Genomic DNA, 12,999 nt, shown 5'->3' on the forward strand with positions numbered 1-12,999 from the left:
GAAGTGACTTGCCCAGGGTCACACAGCTAAGCATCTGAAGCTGGATTTGAATTCGGGTATTCCTCACTCCAGGCTGGGGGCTTAATTCACTGAGCCACGGAGCTGCCTATGGTTGGTGGTGATGCTTTATTCTCAGATGACATCACTATGTTAGAGTCAAGGTACAGTGCCTCCCACTATCACCAATCAGACCAATACAAGCCTGGAAGGTTCTACCAGAGGTCAGGAACAAATAGTCATGGGAACACGCCATGCTGAATGGTCCCATGCCACTATCTCCCATGTCACACAATCAATTCCAAAGTTCTTCAGAGAGACCTTGAGAATGTTCTCATATGGTGTTTAACCACCATGTGATTACTCATCCTGTGCGAGTTTTCCACAAAACAGTCTTTTTGGTAAGCGAATGTTTGGCATTCAAACAACATCAGAGTTGCGCTCTCTGAAGCAGAGTTTGAATGCTTGGCAGTCTAGTTCAAGAAAGGACTGCAGTGTCTAGTACCTTATCTTGCCAAGTGATCTCCAGAATCTTCCTAAGACAATTCAAGCCACACCATCCACACATGGAACCATCAGTTACAGCAAATGGAGAAGTTTTGGATACTGTGGATAAGTTGACTTACCTCGGTAGTGTACTTTCCAGGGATGTACATATTGACAATGAGATTGATACACGCATTGCCAGAGTAACTCAGTGTTTGAGAGGCTCCAAAGGAAAGTATGGGAGAGAAGAGGTATTAGATTGACTACCAAACTGAAGATCTACAGAGCTCTTGTGCTGACCTCATTGTTGTATGCCTGTGAAACATGGACAGTCTACCAGCACCATGCCAGGAAACTGAATCACTTCCACTTAAACTGCCTTAGGAAGATTCTGAAGATCATCTGGCAGGAAAAGATAAGATACCAGTCTTAGGAAGAAGGCACTAAGAACCCGGAGGACTGGGAAAGGCCTTCAGAGACCTTAGATAAGGGCCTTATCTAATCTTTGAGAGGCTAAGGGTGGGGATGGGAGAGAGAGAAGGAGGGAGAGGAGGAGAGAAAAGGAGAAGGAGATGCCCAACATGGCACAGGCTTGGTTATCTTACTATCACACTATTGACTCCCATTGGCCTTGCAGCCCCTGAAGGCCCCGGGATCTTCTTCCAGACTCCTGTCTGACCCCACCTTTCCTGCCTCAGCTTTGTGAATTCCATTTCTGAATCTGAACTGGAAAGCCTCCTCCTCACTACCCCAACCCCAACCTCATCTCATCTTCAGCTGGTGTTCCTCTCTTGGCCCCTGCTCCCCAGGCCCTTCCAGGTTTTCTCACTCTTACTAGATGTGTGGTCCAGCCCTCCAGCTCTATGCCAACTGTCAATCTGATAACCACATAATCTATGCTTTAATCCAAGTCACTGAATCAAACGTTCGACTCCTCAGGGCCACACACAGATCCCTGGGTCCCTCCACTGCAGACATCTGGCCAAGCTGACACAGAGCAATGAAAAATTACTCTGAGTCCATTATGTTACAGCCTTTCCCGTATGAATTAGACTCCCTGGGCTGCGGAGGCCCCAGCTTGGAGACTCATCTATAAAATGGGAGTGATTGTGGTACTTCCCTCCCAAGATCATTGTAACAATGGAAAGAGTTAACATCCGTAAAGTGCTTCAGAAAACTTCCCAGTACTGCATCCCCCTGGGTATCTGAGCAAAGAAGAATTGCATTCATGGCAGAAGGAGGGATGGTTTCCTTTTGACTTTGCATCCCCAGGGCCCAGCCCAGTGCCAGCCCATAGTAGGTACTCTATTTTCAATTCTATTCAATAAATATTTATTATGGGACAGCAAGGTGGAGTGGTGGATAGAGTACCTGGCCTGGAGTAAGGAAGACCTAAGTTCAAATCTGACCTCAGGTGCTTACTAGCTGTATGACCCTGGGCAAGTCACTTCACCCTGTTTGCCTCAGTTTCTCATCTGTAAAATGAGCTAGAGAAGGAAATGGCAAAACGCTCCACCAAGAGTTGGACATTAAATTTTCGATTCAGTAAACATTTATTATCTGCTAATAAATAAATACTGAATGCTTGCTGAGAGCGCACACTTTAGATTTGGCTGTTGACTGAGCTTAACTGCACAGGAATACGTGAGCTCCCAGTATCAAAGTCCGAGTCACAATATGCCTCCCTCCTGGACACCCAACTCACCAATGGTGTCCAGCTTCTTGGTATCTTTATGGAAAATATTTAAAATAGAAACCTTACAGACCTTGCTCCCAAGGGGAGAAATCCACTCTTTTACCTGCTAAATATTCTCCTATGTACTTTCTCTGATTTCTGTTCAACTATTCAATTGAATAAATGAATTTTCTTTAATAAAAATAAGTTTTAAAAATAGAAACATCTTTTTGCAGAAACTCAAACATGATTCTACTTTTGTCCTACCCTCTCCACCTCCTGTCTTTGGTCTCTAAATTATAAGGCCACATGCTGGATAAGGAGCCAGTGTGTCAGCAGGATACATGGCACCTGTTTGCTACATAAACAAACATGAAAAATAAATCCTTTCAATTTTACGGGTACACAGGGCTTCAAAGAATTAGGCTCTAAGGGCTAGAAGGGACTTCAGAGGGCATCCAATCCAACCCATCTCTGAAAGGAATACCCACTGTCAGGTGCCTGAAAAGTGGTCCCCTAGGCTCATCTGACTGTGGCCTTGACTACCTCTAGAGACAGCTCCTTTCTCCGGACTTCTCTGCTCAATTCCAAGTTCCTCCTGGTCTCCAACTTAAATCAGCCTCTATAGCTTCCAGTGTGTATCCATTGTCCTTGGGGGTCAACTAAATGTGCTTCCAGAGGAGCTAAGAGGATGAATGAGAATGTGTGCACACACGCATACACACACCCACACACATGCAGATACACAGACGTACGCACATGCATACATAGACACACACGCATACATGTATGCATACGTGCACGCCCACATGCACCCACAAGCACACAGATGCAGGCACATACAGAGATATAGGTCTATATATGAGTGATTGGCAAACCTTAGGACTTTGAATGAATATTAGTTGTTAGAATTCTTCCTCTTTACTTTTTCATACTTCAGTTGTTTCGGCATCTGCAAGTAGGGACAGCCTTAGTTCACCTATTTGTTTCGTTTTGGTTTTTGTAGAAGTGCCTCAAACACCTTTTTTGGGGTTAAATATCTGTATTTTTTCAATGGACTATTAGGTGTAAATTTGCAAAAATATTTGATGCTTTTGTTCCTTATTTTAACAGTTCGGGGGTGCAGCCTGAATTTGTGGACTGGACCTTGATAACTCTTGAGGGGAGGGATGGTTTCACTCCTGTTTCTCCATTCGCAGAGCTTAGCTCGATGCCCAGGCACAACAGGCATTTAAATCCTTGTTGCCCTGAATCGTGGAATTGAAATTTGCTTAAAAGTGGAGTGGGATGGATGTCTCACTGTGGTTTGATCCCATGGACTGGCTTCTGGGCAGACTGGAACCCATGATGGCAAGCCTCCCTTCGCCAAACCATCCCAGTTTCATGTCTAGCTTGATTTTTGGCCAAGAAATAGTTTATTTCAGGGTGATAAAGGGAAAGGCATTTGAGAATGATTTTGTCTTTAATAGCCATATCATGAGAGGCCACAAGGTGGCACCCTGACTCTTGGTCAAATGAAGATGGAGAGCCAGGAGGCCAGCTGGTCCAACCCACTTCTACACGGGAGGAAACCAAGGCCCATGGAAGTTAAGGGACTTGCTCAAGGTTGCACAGACAGTAAGCATCACAGGCATGATTTGAACTCAAGACCTCTGAAGTTGGCATCAGTTGCTGAAAGTGAGCAGGCATTTATGGAGCTGTCTACAATGATTGTCGGTGCTAGAACTGCACCCATTTTACAGTTGGGCAAACTGAGGCAAGAAAAGGTTCATTGATTTGCTGAGGGTCACACAGCTGGACTCCAGGTTCTCCTATCCACTGGGCACCATGTCGCCTCAGTACCAGCTTTCTCATTATAGTTAGTCCCTCATTGAACAAATATTGATAAAAGGGCTACAGGTGCAGTCCAGTGTGTCCAGTTTCCTATTCCAAGAGTAGGAAGTTGGGGATTTTTTTACTGAAAATGAAGAGAAGAGGGTCAGTGCTTCTGATCATTAGGGAGAAGCAAAAACATTTCCTAGACCAAATTCTGGGTAGGTTGACTTGAGGCAGGGTGTCCTGGCCCTGACTGAAGTCTTCTCCCTGCCTCTTCCTAGCAATGGGGCCTCAGGCAAGGTTATTCTGGCCCCCCAAGACTCAGTCTCCTCTTCTTTGAAATGGGGATGTTGTCAACTGTTGACCTCACAGGGATGGGGTGAGGATGCCCTGAGATGATGATGGTGGTGGAATTGGGGCTGGATTTTTGGTTTCTTCTGTAGAAGGGGAACCTCTGAGTGAGAGAAAACTCCCTCTCCCTGGCTCAAGGACCAGCCTTGGTGAGGGTCCGGACTCTGACCAGGGTTTTGGGCTTCGGAAGCTGGGTCGCTACTCACTGCACCATGTTGCCTCTGGCTAACCCTGATCCTAACTCACATTTCTCTGGTAACTCTGCTTCCCATACGTCATCTCCCTTGTTCTCACCATAGCTCTGCGAGGTAAGAGTATTATTCTCCTCATTTTAGAGAAGAAGAAATTGAGATTCAGAGACGAAGGTGTTTGTCAGCCTAACTCGAGGCCTGCCTTGTCAGGGACCAGTGCCTTTCCCATGCTGTCTGCATCCCTCACAGGATGGCTCAGTGCCTTTTACACAAGCCTAGAAAATAGCTGACATCTGTGAGAGTCACACATGCCCCCCCAGGGCCTTGGGAACACAACTGTTCTTCCTTGCCAGGACCTGCCAGGGATGGTTACTTCCCAGGATAATAGGATGAGCTGATCAAGGCTGAGAATGATTGGCCTATTATTGAGAGTGTTTGTGTGTTTGAGCTCTGTCCCCTTTAGCTGGAGACACCCAAGGAGGATGTGGGACAGGAGGGAAAGGGGACCAGAGGAGCTCAAGGACATGTCCGTCCAAACTCAAGAAGTCTCTATATGCCCTCACCTACCTGCCCCCCTCAAGCCAGAGCTTGTCTAAAGACTCCAGAGGAGGGCTGGTCCAGGACCAGGGAAGGACATACCTAGAGTGTTGGCAGGTCTTCAGGACCTGGAAGGAAAGGGAGAACCTACAGTGGCCTAGGTCTGGACCTACGCTTCAGGGCAGCTCCCTTTGATCAGGGGTCACAGCAGTCCTGTGATCAGAGGAGCTCACAGTAGCTTCTTTCTCAGGTTGGTCTGACTGGCCATAAGCAGGGAAGCACCAATCAGCCAGGAGGTGGGAAGTTTCCAGCCCAAAAGGCAAAAGCAGCAGATCCAGATATTTGGGTGTGAGGGGTCCAGACAAGGGACAGGGCAGGAGTCAAAGGGAGCATGCCAGCCAGTCATTCAGTAAGCATCTATTAAACACCTACTGTATGCCAGACACTGGGCTAGGTGCAGGAATTCGACTAGGCCTGTTGGACAGAGGAAGATGAGGCTGCAACAAAAATGGAGGACAATGTCTGGAGCCTCTATCAATATGAGAGATTCCATAACTGGGCTTCTGTCCCAAGGTAAAAATAAAGGCCCCAAAGATGCCAAAATATTGATTGTAAATGATGATAAGCAAAGAATTAGGAACAGTTGGTGCTTATCATTTGGGGGATGTGTACATAAATCACAGTCCATGAACATAATAGACCATTATTGGGCTGCCAGTAACTAACCATCATTGGATTCCAAGACAGCTCCACCTGCTCAAATAGCAGCTCAGGTCTCATAAAAGGACACATGATATAGGCAGATGTGAAGTCTGGGCTCTCCAGCATCAGCTCCCCAAGTACAAGACCTGGGAGGTAGGGGAATGCTGGATGGGTAGAGCTGAATGCACCCTGTCTGCGAGTAGAGCCAAAGGAGACGATCAAAGAATGCATGACTTCTAAGGAATGCTTCCAAGCCCTGGGTATCTTAGCTAGCTTCCCCATCAGTGGTAGCAAAGGTGCCTGGAGCTGGTACATTTGTAGAAGACCTTATTTCCCTTTGTCTCCCTACGTGCCCTAACTCCACTACAATGCTCCAAAATGGTCTGGGGTTCTGCACAGCCAACAATTAAGAAACAAGCATTTAGTAAGTGCCAACTATGTGCTGAGCATGACGCTAGGCTCTAGGGAGCCAAAGACAAAGAATGAAACAACAACAAAAAGGCAAAGCCAGTTTCTTGAGTTATAGCCTCAGTTACCCATAATGATAATGAGTATTATTATAATAGTTGATATATATACTGTTAACATATATAATATAATATAGTCTTTAACGTCTACAACGACCTTTATATTCTCTTATTATGTTATTATCTTATATTGGATTCTCACAACAACCTTGAGAACTAGTTTTGTTTCCATTTTGCGGATGAAGAAACTGAGACAGGCAGGTATTAAATGACTTGCCCAGGTTCGTACAGTAAGTGTCTATGGCTGGATTTGAACTCTGGTCTTCCTAAATCTAAGTGTAGTCCGCTATCCATTGCCTTCCTTAGCTGCCTCTGAGAATAAGATTGCAAACATCCTCAGAATCCTCTCCCTCCCTCAGATTAGAGAGGATGGAGAGTGGACATTGGAGAGCTCCCCTGTCCTCCACCATCTACATCCAGGAAATGGTCCTCATTATTCCCCACCTGGACTTTGTGCTCTCCAGAAACTCATCATCCAGCATGATTAAGTCAGTCTGAAGCTCTCCCCTCTCATTCATTTCTCACCCTGACCTCATGACTTCCTTCCACCCCTAGACCCTTCTCAGTTTCTTTTCACGTGTCATCTCCCCATTAGAGTGAGGGCAGGGACTATCTCATGTCTTTCTTTGTATCCCCAGCCCTCAGCATGATGCCTGGCACACAGTAGGTGCTTACTACGTTTATTGACTCTAGTGGTGAAATAGAAGCACATGGTTCCTTGGATCGAGTCTTTTATTAGTGGGTGGTTTGTATGCTGTCTATACAGCCCATTAAATGACAAGATCTTGGTATAGACAGGAGAGTGACTTGAGATCCAGGAGCTGGTTAGGTCAGATTCCTAAAGAACAATGCCTCTTAAAAGGGATAGTGGAGACTGGAAGGTGCACACTCCGTGGTGGTGCATTTGAGTAGCCAAAAAAGCCATGGGATCTCAAGCTACAACAGGGACAGAATACACAGAAGCAGCTAAGGTTGATCTAGAGCCAGTGGGACCCGAGTTCAAATCTGTTCTAAGACACTTCCTAGCTGTGTGGCCCTGAGCAAGTCCCTTCACCTTTGGCTGTTTGCCTCACTTTCCTCAGTTGTAAAGTGGAGGTGATAATAATGATACCTCTATCCCAGGGTTGTTGTAAGGATCAAAAGATATTTGTCAAGAACTTCAGCACAGCACCTGTCGCACAGTTTCTTGTGTCATTTTGATCATGTCTGGCTCCTCATGACCCCCCAGAGATTCAAAAGGAAAAGGCAGATCAATGAATTGTCCATTCAGAGGTTCCATCTCGTACAGCAGTCTGGGGAGGAACATCATCTGATGCAGTTTTCTGGTCTGGATGCTCGTTCAAGCCATCTTCAGCACAGCATCTCAGCATCCTCTTCCTTTTATCTTCTTGTAGAAATCCAGATGTCCACTCTCCTACAAAACTGACCTTAATACCATTTTAGATGCCCATTCCTAAGCTTTATACACTTGTCACTCTTGCAAAATCAAAATTGGAACTTTGGCCAATTGTTATACTTAAGAAATTCACGTTAGAACCCAGTTTTTACACTTTACATTCCCCCATCAGGAAGATGAGATTTCACTAAGGAGTCAATACCAGGCTCCAGTACTTACACAAATACAATAAATAATCATTTTTAACACAGTACATATCACCTCATAAAACAATTCCAACTTCTGGTCATGTGATGTTTCTTTTAAAGCATTTACAATGTAGACCATAAACCATTTTTCTTTTAACATTAGCCAACTGAGACAAAATAATATCTATGTATGCTAACCTCACAAGCCCTTGACCTGATTGTTTCCATGCAGTCACTAAGAATTAAAGGACCCTAACTTCTTGCTGTTAAGTCTGAAATAATAGCTTAATTTTTGACTTAACCTCAGGATGTTCCCATATCAACAATCTATTATTTAATAGATCTGGTATTAAGCTTACAAAACTTTTGATTTTAGGAAATTGCCACTAAGAGTAGGGACATTGCAGGGAAACAATATCTCCCTAACTTCATGTCACCTCCAGGCAGGAGTAGATGGTCAACTGGCATTCAGACAGGCCTAAAGTCTTCCAGGTATCCGTGGAAAAATTAAGTCAGGAGAATCCTACCTCAGCCCAGGCTGAACAGCTGCTCTCCCAACCTTCCCATGAGATCACCTTTTGCAGTTCATACCAACATCTCACAGGCTTACTGGCATCATGGATCAGTGGCTCAGACCGCCTCTCTTGCTATCCACACCTGGAGTTAGACTCAGAAGAACAGTCGGTTAATAGTCCCATAACATCTTAAAATAGCAGATCCAATAATCAAGTTTCAGATATGACTATAATTTCACATTGGCCAAGGAACATCTTTTGAAGCAAGGCTTAAGTAGCTTACATGCCTTTCTATACATGTTCTAGTTCCTGATTAAATGACAATCAAATTTACCATTATAACCATAAGTTATTACTCTAATAGATTTACGTCTGTTTCCCAAACTACTCTGTCCCTTTCTAACCCTGCTCAACCTAAAAGAATGAGCTACACATATGATAAATTCAAACACTAACTTCAACTTATATTCATGAAATGAATTAATATCAAAATAGAAACATTTAACTTTTCCATTAATGCAACCACTGAAATTAGACTTAGACTGAAATTCTTTTCTCCAAACTGTCTTCATACAACAAATATCTTCCGTTTTTAAGAACAGTTTACAATTTATCACAAAACCCTCATGAACTTAACTGGCAAAAATTACAAGATCTAAAACCAAGGCCTTTTCACATTGGGCCATAAACTTCCTTTTACAAACATACTTTTGTAAACGCTTGATTACATCCTTAGATGGAACAGGCTTGAAAATCACATCCATATGTAAAAATGTATATATATATTTTTCAAGGATTCTTGTTTTCTCAATAGGAATTCTACAACACAGAAACTCTTACATAGAATTCATAAAAGCTTCTTTTAACCAATTCATCATTAATTTAACAATGCAATTCCTAATATAACAATATTTGAATTTACTTAAAAATTTAAAACTAAGTTTATTTAAAACTTAAAATAAACCATTAACCCATTCAGTTGAATGCATTTCCACATCACCTTGCACAGTAATTCATCTCCTTACCACCATATGGGCACACCCTGTCACCCCTAATAGATAGAGTCATCTCAAATTTGATTGAGCTATTAATTATCAAATTAAGTTACATGATACTTCTGCCTTAAAATACTTCTTCACACCTCCATTACTTACTGAAACCATCTGAAACTGACCCATCTAGAACTATTCAAATTTTATTCATCTTTCCAAGTCTCTCAATCCCATTACTCAGATTATCCAGTTCCTCCACATCTTAACTTTAACTGTCTGCACTGGAATCCTTTTCTAGCTTAAATCTACCATTATATAGCAAATATCAGCATTTTCACTGCTTATTTATAACCAAATATAAGTTTCAAATTATCAAATTTCTATCACACTCTTTTAAAACCTCAATCTATATAACCAACTCCAAATTTAAAAAATGGGCAATGTTGCATCTAACATATATCCATACTTGTACCCATCCTTGTGTTAAGCACTTTACAATCTTAAGTGCCAAATAAGAATATCCTGATAGGAAGAACATTTTCAAAGGTTGCTCTATATTCCTTCAGGACAGATTTTGACTTGAAATCATATCAAACATGGATTTATAATCACTAATGAAAAACATTTTAGCCCTCCTTTTTTTTCTTATTGAGTGGGATAGGTTTAGTGAAGACTTCTCAGATTGTAATTCTTCTCCCAGGGGTGAGGTAAGGCCTAAAGGCTCAAGGTTACAATATTTTTAGAATAGAATAGTTCCATACAAGGATATAAAACTGTGTAGTGTATTAGGGTCTCAGTGATTGGACAAAACTCACATAATTCCTTGATGTCTTCATTTCAAAAGGGATTGGTTAGATTTCGTGTCTAGAATGTAAGACCATATTCTCAGCTAATGAGGATAATGGTCAGTGGGGGGAGGAGGGACTTGCGTTAGGGTCTATATAAATCACTGCCCTTTTCTTTGTCTTCGGCTTTCCTACTCCTACAGGTGAGCCCCGCTTCTCGAGAATCGAATAAATCTCTTTTCTGTCATCACTTTGAGAGGCCTCTGAGTAATTGATTTATGTAGGGACCTGAGCCATCCCACACATTATCAAATACGCTTGCTACTTAAAAGAAAACTTCATTTATAACTTCCTACAATCTCTTTTCACTCTACTTCCTTAAAAAGCTGAAATGTCATCTTCCAGCTCCTCTCCTCCCTCCAAAGCCCACCAGACCAACTTTCCCAGTCTCATTCCAGTCTTTAAATCATATGGGGGTGGGGGGGGGGGACCCTTCCCCTTGTCCATGCCATCTGAGCACATGTACAGAGTTAATGCTTCTGAAAGAAATCACTGAAATTCTAAAGTGAATTTGCCGTTTTAAGCCCATTGCCTTCTGGTATCAGAATACTTAATTTAATTAAGAAATGCTTAATTTAAACAAAAAGTACAGATTTCAGCTTTGAGATATCACTAAATCAAAACTCAGCTTTTCACTCCAGACTGCCTGGCTTTTACCCTGCTAATTTCTATTACAAAGGAGATCCTCCTTTAGATGAGGTCTGCCACTCCCCAGAGCGGGGAAAACCTCAGAGTCAAAAAAAAAGTTTTGAATCGGATTAATTAAAGAACCTCCTTTCCCAGGCAAAAGGGCGTAATAATTTAACACTGACAAAGTGTGACTTCCAAGCATGAAGCTTGAGGGCTTAATAACTAATAGTAATAATTATGAATCACAGGAAACAATTTAAACATTTTTAAATCCAATAACTTTCCATAACTTTTTCTATTGGTTTCCCAATCAAGCTAAACATTTTCTTAAGTGGGATGGGGGGGAGGGAGCACATGGTCTGAGCACACACATGAATTCTCCACCATCCTCCCCATATGACCCCTCCTGTTATATTTCAAATAAACCAAATACTCGCCATTTCTTCCAAGTTCTTTATTCCTTAAAAAGAAACTTAGAGGTTAAGAGCCTAACAATTTAACTTATCAATAGAGCCATATTTGAATAATCTGCAAAGAGCAAAAATCTTTCTTTTCAAAAAGTTTTCTAGCTATTAACATCGCTATCAAGTCAAATTGTAAAGCATTTTTTTCTCTCTCTCCAGCCCACTCACTCCTCTGAGGCCACTGTGATCAGGGAGGGAAGGACAGGGGAAGATGAAGAGATAGCAGAATTCCAAGGGAAAGTCCAGCTACAGCCCTAGCTACTCTGACTGGCTGCATGGCTGCATGGCTGCATTTACAATTTAACAAAACACTTCACAAACACACAGACAAACACAGAACAGGTAGAGCAATGCAGATACTCTCTTTTTAGGAAATAAACTAATTTTGGATTAGACTGGTCAAAATTCAACTATTCATGTCAGTTTACTGACTGATTTCATGCCAATTTCAAAAGGATCCTTCCCAGAATCTAGATTTTCCCTCCTCCCTCCCTTTCTCTCAGCTCTCTTTCTGGAGCAGAGAGGAGAAAGAATAGAGCCAGAATTCCTCGAAATGGGCTTCAGAAGGAATATTCAGAGGATTATTCATCCCCCCCCCAAGGCAGTACTTAGCTGAGATTTTCCTCCCCTAGCTCAGATCCCTGATTTACGCTGCCTCTGGCTATACAATCCGTTGTTTTAGTTGCATTCCTGAGTTCACAACAATTCCGTACAGTCCCGGAGAAGTTAGCAGTCAGAAGAGGGGAACCAGACCTGTGAATGTCTGGGCCACTGAAAAATCAATGGACTCCATACTAGTTTCTGACCTCTAACCTATCCATGATAGGTCACAGCCCTTATCACCTAGGAATGTGGACCACAGAACTTCCTTACTTCCTACAGCCATGTAACTCCATGTTCTCCTCTCTGATAGGCCCTTCCTCACACAGCTCCTTGGGCCTGCACATTAGTTTCTGACCTCTAACCTGTCCATGCTAGGTCACAACCCTTATCACCTAGGAATGTGGAAAACAGAACTTTCTTACTTCACACAGCAAGAAGAACAAAACCTATTACAAACATATGTAGTCATGCAAAACAAATCCCCGCCATTTGCCATGTTCAGAAAAGAAAGAATGTTCCAGCCTGCTCTTTGAGTCCAATGGCTTTCTGTCCAAAGAGCAGTAGCATGTCTAATCCATCCTTCCATAATGGTTTCATATCACTCCCTCAATGGACTGTAAGGTCCAGTCAAACTGTCATATTGTTCCCATTGAACAATTCACCTCCTACCTCTGCACTTTTGTCTAGGCTATATGCTCTATGCTTGGAAGGCTCTCTCCTCCTCTCTTCTGTCCCGTTGTATTTGTCCAGCATATAGTATTTGTGTGTAGTTGTCTCTCTCTAGAATAGGGAGCACCTCATTCTTTGTACTTTTGTACTTATTCCCAGGGCCTCCTGGTGCCTGGCCCATAGCAGTAGGTGTGAAGTCAGCACTTGTTTGGGATCCCCACCTCCTTCTCAGCTTAGCCCAGCTCACTCTTCCCAAGTTGCCTTCCATTTACTTCCCTCCCCTACAGAATATAAACACTTGGTTGGAAGTTCAGTTGGATGTTATGACATCACCACGATAAAATGAAATTTCAGTGTGTCTCACTGTGGCTGATCAGACCAATATGAGCTGGAATGCTGTACCACAGGTTGGGCAC

The sequence above is a fragment of the Notamacropus eugenii genome, chromosome 4 (genome assembly GCF_028372415.1).
Source record: "Notamacropus eugenii isolate mMacEug1 chromosome 4, mMacEug1.pri_v2, whole genome shotgun sequence".
In the NCBI taxonomy this organism is placed as follows: domain Eukaryota; kingdom Metazoa; phylum Chordata; class Mammalia; order Diprotodontia; family Macropodidae; genus Notamacropus; species Notamacropus eugenii.